Below are 6461 nucleotides of genomic sequence, written 5' to 3' on the forward strand. Positions count from 1 at the left end.
CGTCTCCCAGGCTGTGCGGTTTGCTGACCCAGCTGCAAGTTAAAGCAGCTCTTGGCACCATAGATGGTGAGTTTTCGATGGGCACGACACAGCCACAAGTTAGATAAGAAGACAAAAAGCCAATGTTTTAGATAGGCCAATGAGAACTTTCCCGCAAGGCTTGTGTTTCACTGACGGGGTGAGTTGTGTGCATCTGCTCACTTGAAATTTTCCTGATTATGAAACTGTCTCTCTGTTTACTGCCTGGCTACTGATTTCTAAGTGGGCAAAGTAGGCAGTGTGTGCTAATAAAAGGGGCAGCAAAGAGGGGAAGACATTAATGCAATGAACTGTCTTCTCTGTAGGACTGTTTTCCATTAAAGGTTTTGCTTTGGCTTTTGTTTACAGCTTTCGGCCACTTTTGGTTTGTTCAGTAATCTCGAACCATGTGTCTAAAGAGCGACTGAAAGAATACACTGTGTGTGAAGCAGCCTCCCAGTGCCTGTACTTGGACATATATTGACTCATATTCAGCAGTGTTGGTTGACTGCAAGCTGCATATGAGCCAGCAGTGTGCCCAGGTGGCCAGGAAGGCCAACAGCATCCTGGCTTGTATCAGAAATAGTGTGGTCAGTAGGTCTAGGGAGGTGATTGTGCCCCTGTACTCAGCATTGGTGAGGCCACACCTCGAGTACTGTGTTCAGTTCTGGGCTCTTCACCATAAGAAGGACATTGAGGTCCTGGAGCAAGTCCAGAGAAGGGCAACCAGGCTGGTGAAAGGGCTGGAGGGTAAATCATATGAGGAAGCTGGGGATGTTTAGTCTGGAGAAGAGGAGGCTGAGGGGAGACCTTATCACCACCACCTATCACCTGAAGGAAGGTTGTAGGGAGGTGGGAGATGGTCTCTTCAGCCAGGTGACAGGAGACAGGACAAGGGGAGATGGCACTAAGCGGCGCCAGGGCAGGTTCAGATTAGATGTTAGGAAAAAATTTTTACTGCAAGAGTTGGGGCCTGGAACAGGCTGCCCAGGGAGGTGGTTGAGTCACCTTCCCTGGATGGTTTAAAAAAAGGGTAGATGAGGTACTTAGGGATATGGTTTAGCATAGGACAGGAATGGTTGGACTCAGTGATCTTAAAGGTCTTTTCCAACCTTGTGATTCTGTGATACTGTGATAAGCATCTGATGTTCGCAGTCTTTGGAGTTGAACTCCTGATGCATCAAAGTGCCAGCTGATTTTCTTTCATATCTCTGATTAAATGTTCCTGTAAATGTCACATTAAGTGATGAAGAAGCTGCTATAGAAAAATGTTTTTCACCTAATAGGATATTAAGTTAAGAAGTTAAGAAAAAAAATACTGTGAAAAACATAATACCAAAGGATGTAATCCTTTAAAACTCATTTATGCCTATAACAATGTATGTGACATTATTAGAGTATTTTTATCAGTCTGTAAAATGAGAGACTAATAAATACATGGCAAGGAATGGAGATTCATGGCAGCAGCCTTCTGAGTAATTGCACAAAATAGATTATTTAAAAAGACATTTAGTATTTTTATATAGTGGGTATTTTTAAAAAAATATTATTTTCACCATCTTCTCAATTTGTAACATTAGTGTAAATAAACATGATATTATCACCAAAGGTCATGGACTTTAGCAGAGGTTATTGTGTGGCAACTTTGAAACTGAGTAGTATATTGAGCCTTTAGGCTGGTCAGTATGTAACTTAGCTTCAAGCTAAAAAGAAGAGCATTGTTAACAATCCTGACACCTCTATTTGTTCTGCATCATGAAAATTCTGCTGTAACTTTCTATCTTGCTCAGCAGAAACGTATAGAAGAATTACCATTAATGTTAGATTTGAAATCTTCAAAATATTACAGAGACTTTTCTGAAAATTTAAATTCTTACTCCACTGGGACCAGCTCTTGCTGTAACACTGCATCCTACTCTGTGGCTCCTCCCAGTTAGTGAACAAAGAAGCTCTCTTAAAAAATACGTGCTGTTGGATGTAAGCTTGTTTAAGGAAACTGCAGGTAGTAGCAAGGGAGTTTGTTCTTGGCCATCATCTCTGTGCCTGAAGCCAGATCTGGGATGAATCGGAAGAGCTGGGTAATGGGGTTGGGCTCCTGGTAGGGATTTTAGCCTGGGTACCCTTAGAATTATGTTCCTTCTGCCTAACTCCAGTTTAAAAGGGACACAAGCCATCTAAGTTAATCATTAAGGCTCCCCCTTTAATCAGCACAGAAACCAAGCCTTTTTAGATGGTGAATCACCCAGCTTGTTTGAATACCTGTGTTTGAAAAGAAGTATTCTCTGCTGGTAAGTAGAAGCAGCTTAGACAATTAGCTTCATTGTGACTACTGTTAAGGTGGCTGCAGTTAACAGAGGTCAGTCCTGTCCCGCATGCTGTATACATCATAATCCCCACACGGGAGAGCTGTCTTACAAAACCCCACCATTTGCAGCTAGAAAGACAGCAAAGCCACTGTGCCTGCTATCCCATGTAGGCAGACTGCTTTCCTGGTACATCCATCCAAGACACCTGGTGAAGAAAGAGCTGGGACCCATCTGAAAGGTGTGCCAGAGATCATGCTGTCCTGGAACTCTACTTCTGTAATCCCTGTTCAGACCCTTCCACTGAAACCAAGAGACATATTGGCAAAGGACTATAAAACCAACCCCCCTCTAAGATGTCACTGGAGGCAGAGTCGTCCCGCAGGTCTCTGTAAGACCCTTAGGTGGCAGCTAAATGAAGGTGCTGCCACCAGAGGCTTTCCAGCAGGGTTCTTTGGGATCAGCTGTTTTGCAGCAGGAGGGAAAAGAGGCATTAACCAATCATATCACACTGAAGGGGAATAAAAGCACAACATTTCACCGTGCAGTGATATACTTTATTCAGGCCAGAAGTGTGCAGTGGGCATAGCTTAAACACATGAGCCAAGAAGTTACTGATATGTGCAAAATGCTTTTTTTTTTTACTCTCTTCCACCAATACGTTTGTAATTTGAATCCAACTGCTGGAGATAAAATGAGATACAAAGGTAGAATCTGAAAGCTCTCACTCAGATGCCACCTTACAGCTGCTTTGAGAATCTAGGTTGCTACTGGTCTTGTCTTGGTTGCCTCAGCATAGCCCCATTCCTTTCCAGGGACACCTGTAATCAAAGCTGTTGCATTTTAGTAAGCAGGCTCGGTCAAGGTCTCTAAGGGAGGACCTGGAGGCACTTGCACATGGACTGAGAGATGCCCTGAGCATTTCTGTGCTATGGGATTCTGCATATAGGCTGCTCTAACCCTCCCCCTGCTCAAACTTCAGGTTAACACATGGGGAAGAACACTGCCATTCTGTTTCTCTGCATTAGTGATGACATCTCAGCTGACAGGACAAACTCCAAACTACAGCCAATACCAACTGCATCAGCTGGGTCTAGGTTTCAAAGTAACTTAAACAATACTTCAAGCCTTTATGTTCTTCCATTTCCAGTTAGCTGAAAAAGGACTAAACCAGACTATTTAAAAGCGTTGTCACCGGAGAGGTGCCCTGTTCTTGGAGCTGACCTTTTAGTGCAGCTTCATGGGTGGGTTTGGCTCAAAGCATTCATTACACATGGGTTGCCAAATTCAAAGGAACAGGTGGTGTTAGACTATGAGATGTTTACCCTTTGCTGGAATTCCTTTACTCTTGCCCAAGGCCCTACTTTGGTGGCCTTCAAAGTTAAAACTGCTACTCCGTTCTGCCCTGAAACCTTTTGTTTCACTCCTGTCAGTGGGAATTAGAGGAACCTGAAATGTTCCTCTCAGAGCTCAAAGTAAGTCCATGTAGCATCACTGCCTGATAGTGTGTGGAAGATGGGCAAGACCAAGAGCACACTAGCACCCTCAGTAGAGACCCTTTATGGAGCCCCCTGCACCAGATACATGAGAAGAAGGGTCTACTTGATGGATCTAACCATGGGGCAAAGTGTAAATGACCAGGATAGGGAAACAGCATTGGTACATCAACCAACCCGTTTCACAGGCATACAGGAAGAAAACTGGGATAACCAGGGGATAGATATTTTCCCTTTGTGGGTTTGGGGTACTTTTGTTTGGTTTGTTGGGGTTTCTTTTGGGGGGTGGGGGTGTGTGTGTAAGAAAAGTTATGTTTGCATTAGAGGGGAGTATGCTCCATGGTATGGCCCACAACCCACAGTCCATGTTCCTTGGCTTTTCCCATATGGAGACTTTCTAGACCACACTGCAGCTCCCTTCTAGCCTGTGCTCTGGAGTTTAGTTCTCTTAGAAACCAAACACACGTTCACACTGTTGCTAAAACCGACAGGTATAATAACAATTATTTTTTAAATGGTGCTGAACCATATATTTTCATTTTATTGTTGGAAGGGATATGACATATTTTTTCATTTTACATATCTCTACAGCAAACCTTACTTTCTAGGTTTTTATCATGGTTTTAAAAAGCAGTATAAGATGTCCACATCTTTTAAGTTTAGTTCCAAACATTTCCTCTCTAAACCAAAATATTTTCATTCTTCTTTGTGATGATTCCCACTCAATTTTAACAAGAAGCAAAATGCTGAAGGAATGATATTCCCAGTGTAGAGTCCAAAATATAATAAATAATACATAATTAAAAATATGGCATACTTATAATTTAAAATAAATCAACCACAGGTCATTAAAACAGCATTTCACTCAACTTTTATGCAATTTTAGAAATTCTCTTTTCTCACCCTAGGTTTGGGCAATGATTCAGGATCACTTGGTGTTCTGGAGGAAGTTGGTACCATCCTTTTAGCTGAAAGTTGAAGCGTTTTCAAGGATGTCACAGGAAATTTTAAATGACACAGCAGCAAATGGTGTTAGATTGTGATGCTATCAAAGCAAGAGTAAGTGGTAATTAGGATGATTGGAGCAATGCCTGAACGTGGTGTGGAATCTGTAACCGCTCAAAGCAAACAGACCCCACTGGGAAATGTTTTGGACAACACAACATGGAATGCTGTTCAAGTCTTCTGTTGTATCCAATTTTATATGCTTGAAACCAATTTATTAGGATTTACTAAGAGCAGGTGACTGGAACACTCTGAGCAGAATATTCTGTTGTTCCCTCCTTTGTCTAAAGGAACACTGACAATGTGCTGCACATTTTACAAAAATAATAAAAAAAAAGAAAACAAAACCAAAAGCCCACCCAATTTTTTCTCTCTTGAAAAAAGGATGAATAACAAATCAGGTTTCATCAATGATGTGCTTCCCCTTGTAATAAATACACGTGGCTATGAGCGATTTATAGTATAAATCAGATATGGTGCTGATGTGGGAAGGCTCCCAAATCTTTGTTCTTCTGTTTTAGCTGGCTCTTGGAAAGTGCCATCGTTATTTGGGTTTGTTCCACAATTGGAAGCGCCCTAACCAAGTGCTGGCCCAAGCCCTTTGCTGGTCCATACTGTACGGGACCGTTCTCCTTATCCCAGTCACTTCTGTGGACGACGTGAGGTCAGCGGGCACGCAGGCTCCACAGAAGAAGCTTGTTTAGAAACTTCTGTAGGTTACTGTCTTCTAAGGATCAGCTTGGAGACCCATGAGAGGAAGGATCTAAGAGATCTGGGCTAAAACTGACAGTATGGAAGACTTTGTGCAGTAGGCAGCAAGCAAGTGGAAGCAGGCACCAGTGTGTTCTTTCTAGGTAGCCGCTTGTGGTTTCCCTTATCATTTGCTCCTTTAAGCCAGCACTTTTGTCACTGGAATGAGCATGAGCTCATCCCACAGCTGCATAAGAGCAAATGGATGCTATGGATACTTTCAAAACAAAAATCTGTGGCTCTTCTCTCTCTCTGTTTCTCTCTAACCTGGTTCAATCTTCGACATCCCACAAAAATTCCCTGAAAAGTTGTTCTTTAACTTCATTAAAACTAAAAAAAAAGTTAATAATTCAGTCTCATTTTCTCATCCAAATTAAACTGTGGACAAAAGATTTAAGGAAGGGCGTGCCAAACACTGAGGTCTGCTGGTATTCCAAGTCAATTAGAGCAGTTAGTGCCTAATTAAGTGCTAATTTGTGCCCCGTGCAATCTCACAGGGGTTAGAAATTTGGCTCAGGCTAGTTGAAAAACAAAATTTTAGCTATTAACCTCCTACTCTTATGCATACAAACCCGACTTTGTTTTATACGAGCCGAGTGCAGTGTAAACCAAGGCTAACCTCTTATCCTGGACTGGTTGGCTTCCTCTTACAGTTTCAAAAGCTTCACAAACACTCATTTTCCTCAGAAGTCACAGAACACGCTAAAGACAAGCTGTCGGGCAGCTGGTTTTCCATGTTTCTTTCGAAGTGATACCTTGAACAAACTTAAATGTCTTCTGCAATAGCCAAGACAACTGGAACTCTCACAGTACTGTTACTCCCTGCTTCACAGAATAAACAGACATTTTAGCTAGAGCTGAATAAACCAGGAACTGGCAGCAGCAATTT

This window comes from Gallinula chloropus (assembly GCF_964237585.1).
Source record: "Gallinula chloropus genome assembly, chromosome: 2".
Classification (NCBI taxonomy): Eukaryota; Metazoa; Chordata; class Aves; order Gruiformes; family Rallidae; genus Gallinula; species Gallinula chloropus.